Genomic DNA, 4,255 nt, shown 5'->3' with positions numbered 1-4,255 from the left:
ATGGATTTCGACCAGTTACTTTTACTTTTAACCTGGGATCCCTGGATATGTTTTGAGGGCTCTTAGTACTTAGAGGGGTGGGCGACTAGATTTTCACCAACCTCTGAGTGAACTGAATATGTCTTTATTACAAGCCCCAGTAGTGTTAGCAATACCTGTGTCCCTGTCACTAATAGAAAGCAAATGTTTTCATATCCTATCAGTTGTTGTGGTCTCCTGAAATACTCTTTATACCCATCACAACTTGGAAATTACAGTATTATTAGATCTGCCACTAGATCTGGTCATCGAATGCATTGTTAAAGAAGGCGGTAGATCACTATGTCACAAATTTGTTTTCGGATGTTTTCGATAACTGTATTTCAGTAAAACTGGCTTCTTTTATAATCCTATAGATTTCAGCGTCTGCATTTGGGAACACTGTAAGGAGTCCACAGGCTTCACCAGACTGCCAGAGGGGTCCTGGGCACAGAAGGGTCAGGACCCCCTGACTCAAAATGCTCCTCTGAGTCCTCAGGGGCCTCTGTGACCAATCAAGCTCCCAGCACCAAGCGCCTCTGTGTACAGTGGGACAATGGAGGGCTGAAGGATGAGCCACCTAATTTCTTGAGCTCCAGTAAGTACCAAGAGTTGCTATTTTGTTTAATTCTCACAAAGATCCAAAAAGATCTCAAGGGGAAGAAACTGAAGCTCGAAAGGAAGTGAGCAGCAGCCACCCCAGCCCACCCCCTCCCACTCTGCAGTCAAGGGCCCCGCCTCACATTCACCACCACCTTGCCCAACTCTACCCCCCTGCATAAAGCCCCATCTGCTAATGTTGAAAAATTGGACTGAGAGTTAGGTACAAGCAGCTGTGTGACTGCGGGCAAGTCAGTCAACGTCTCTGAGCTTCTAAGTCCTCATCACCACAATGAGAATAAACACATCCATTCCACAGGGTTTTTGTATGGGTCCAAGGAGAAAGCATGCGTAAAGAGCTCAGCTTGATGCCTGGGACCCACAGGCTGCCTCCTAAAAAGTGGCTGGCATCACCATCACTATCTTAGAGCAGGGACTCGGTACATTGCACGTGTAGCTGCATTACAGTCCATTTGAGAAATTACAGGCAATCCTAAAGCCTCTCTCCCACCTCCAACAACTCTCATCAGAAATAGAATTTGTTTTCTTTCTCTCTGGGCATTCATGACTTCCTAGAAGCCGAATGGACTTCCCCTCCCCCGCAGCAAGGAACACACTGAAAAGAGGAAATCTTCAGCAGCAGGGCCAGGGAGAGGGGAAGATGGGTGGCCGGCTCCAGTGCAGGTATCGGCACCCTGGGCTCGGATGAGCAGAGCTTCTTCCCCCAAGCTCGCCGGGGGCCCAGGGGAAGATGGTGCCGCCGTGTCTCCGCGTGCACGTGTGTAATTTATTTTCCTGCATGGTTGCAGGGAGGTGGCTGAGGTTTCAGAAGCTGTACCTGACAGATAATTACACGAAGACAAATTGTGCACTGCCGTACCCTTCTCCCAGTATGGCAACCTCCAGACTGCGTGAGTTGGGGATGGGGGGCGGGGATAGGGAAGGCAGCGGGCGCTGAACTGCGGGAGGGCGGGGGCTGGGCCCAGCTGGCCGCAAACTGGGGCCCACTAAGGAGCTGGGAAGAACTGGGGCGAGCTCTCACCGAAGCACAAACACTTCTCGGGATTGAGTAGTGGCTCCCTTAAAGGATGACAGACGCATGGGGCGCTGGTGCCTGGTTCAAAGTTGTTGCTCTGTGGGAAGCCAGAACCAGAACCAGACCAACCAGGGCCGCGCTGCTCCGGCCCAGGGTTCTCTGCAGCTCCCCCTGGGGGAGAAGCTGTGCAGAGCCTGGAGGGGCCCGACCCGCTTCTGGTTCTGATCTAGGAGCTGACAGAATGCTAGTTTCCCACCGGCTTTCTCATTCCCTAGATTCCTGCCCAGACTCTCTCCACTCCTACTCTCCTCTCCCTGTTCCTCCCCCTTCCTATTAAAGACTTTCGTTGTTGTTGCCTGGCAAGATTTTTAAAAAAATGTTCCCGGGTGAAAACCTGAAAGACGTTATATATATCCTCCAAACCTCCCAACCTTAAAAAAAGAAAGAAAATTAAAATGATAGTAATTTTCACTGTTTTTTTTTCTTGCTTTTGTTTGTTTTTGAGACAGAGTCTCACTCTGTCACTCAGGCTGGAGTGCAGTGGTGATCTTGGCTCACTGCAACCTCTGCCTTCTGAGCTGAATTGATTTTCCTGCCTCAGCCTCCACAGTAGCTAGGATTACAGATGTGGGACACCACGCCTGGCTGATTTTTGTATTTTTAGTAGAGACGAGGCTTCACCATGTTGGCTAAGCTGGCCTCAAATTCCTGGCCTCAGGTAATCTGCCAGGCTCGGCCTCTCAAAGTGCTAGGATTACAGGTGTGAGCCACCACACCAGGCCTTCACTGTCATTTTAAATTTATGATGATTTCATATTGACCAACATGGAAGCTAATCAAAATAAAACAAGGCTATAAGCATATTGAGCTTTTTTTTTAAGGAAAAACAGACTGTTCAAGCCCAGGGATGCTAAGATTCAGTATTAAATCTTCCCAAAGCTAAAGGGCAGCCTCAGCTTCCTCATCAATGAAAGGGAAAAAATGCCATCTTCCTTGGAGGGAGGGCTTTCCGGGGTGCAAGGCGTACTACGTCATTTCCTCATTTCCTCAGGGAGCATCTGTTAAGCACCAGTGGAATGCCTGGCTCTGGGCATGACGTACTTCAGTCTGTATCATCAAAGAGAAGAGCTGAATATGTAAGAGTCCCCCCGGAGGAGCCACCAAGGCAGAAGTGATTGATGTCCTCCACTGAGGGGGTCAGGGAGAGCTTCAGTGAGGAGGCTTTGTGATCAATACTTATCTCTTGGGCCATTTTCTTTAGCACTGAGCTTGACCTCTTCTAGTCCCTCAAAATAGATTGCTCCCTGCCAGACTCCCTCTCTCACTATATCTGTATAAAGCATCTCAGTTTCTTGCTCACCCTCCCCTCGGCTTTCTCTGAAACCCCAGGCAAGATTAGCAGCCATCTCTGCTCCCACAACCCCACACACTGACCTTTAGCTTATAGTGAAATTACCTGGGTTGTATGTGGTCCCCTACAGGACCTCTGGACCTAGGGGAAGGAATGGCTTCCTCCTTCCCCAGCTACAGCCCTCCCCCTCTCCCTCCACCCCAGCACAGAGCAAGTTCACAACCACAGGTGAACCGAGGGGGCCTCTCCTTGGATCAGTCTCCTCTGGCTCTGTCCTTCCTGCTCTTCCCTCCCCACTCTGTCCTCCTTCTTCATTTGGCTCCTGCTCACCCTCCTTCTTCCCTCTCTGCCATGCCTCCTCCCTGCTCCTTTGTTCTTGTGGGTAAGATCTGTAACTGAGGAAAGATTCCAGCTCCTTGTCGGGCCAATTCATTCTCTTCCCTCACCTGGGTGGGCTCCCTTTGAAACACTTCTCTCCCTGTGGCCCTGTGCCTTCTCTTGGCTCCCTCTTTCCCCAGAGCTAAGAGCTGAGCTTTCACAGGTGCTCCCAAGTCCCACCTGACCTCAACAGCAACCCCATTCCTGCACAGGCCCCTAGCCACAAATTCCCATCCAGGCACAGCTGAGTCCACACGTATGCCCATTCCCTAACACAGATGTCACTGTGCACACACGTGCCCCCACACAAACATACATACCTGGGGACTGCCAGCCTTTCAGTGAGGAGCCACTTTTCACTCCTGAAAAGGGGTAAGGGACAGAGATACCTTGAGAGTAAACCCACAAGTTCTTTGGAGGACAACCCCTGTACTATTGAACATTCCAGGCCGGGCGCGGTGGCTCAAGCCTGTAATCCCAGCACTTTGGGAGGCCAAGGTGAGTAGATCATGAGGTCAAGAGATTGAGACCATCCTGATCAACATGGTGAAACCCCGTCTCTACTAAAAATACAAAAAATTAGCTGGGCATGGTGGCACATGCCTGTAATCCCGGCTACTCGGGAGGCTGAGGCAGGAGAATTGCTTGAACCCAGGAGGCGGAGGTTACGGTGAGCCGAGATTGTGCCATTGCACTCCAGCCTGGGTAACAAGAGTGAAACTTCGTCTCAAAAAAAAAAAAATAAAAAAATAAAGAAAATTCCAGCAAACCTCAGGGATCAGGGGTCCTCAGATAACAACAGACTTGGAGGAGACTCAGCACAGAAAGACCAGGTCCCCCATAATACAGCTCTTCCCTACATTCTAAGTCGC

General features: G+C 50.2%; 1 long non-coding RNA gene across 1 annotated transcript; it reads left to right on the top strand.

Moving 5' to 3' along the window:
- The first annotated feature begins 222 nt into the window (after positions 1–222).
- On the top strand, positions 223–4,035 carry LOC144580160 (uncharacterized). The gene is made up of 3 exons (XR_013529210.1): positions 223–616; positions 1,428–1,529; positions 2,706–4,035. It is a non-coding gene; the product is annotated as an uncharacterized LOC144580160 (long non-coding RNA).
- The last annotated feature ends 220 nt before the right edge of the window (positions 4,036–4,255 follow it).

The sequence above is a fragment of the Callithrix jacchus genome, chromosome 18, assembly GCF_049354715.1.
Source record: "Callithrix jacchus isolate 240 chromosome 18, calJac240_pri, whole genome shotgun sequence".
Classification (NCBI taxonomy): Eukaryota; Metazoa; Chordata; class Mammalia; order Primates; family Cebidae; genus Callithrix; species Callithrix jacchus.
This window is presented reverse-complemented; position numbering and strand designations above follow the sequence as displayed.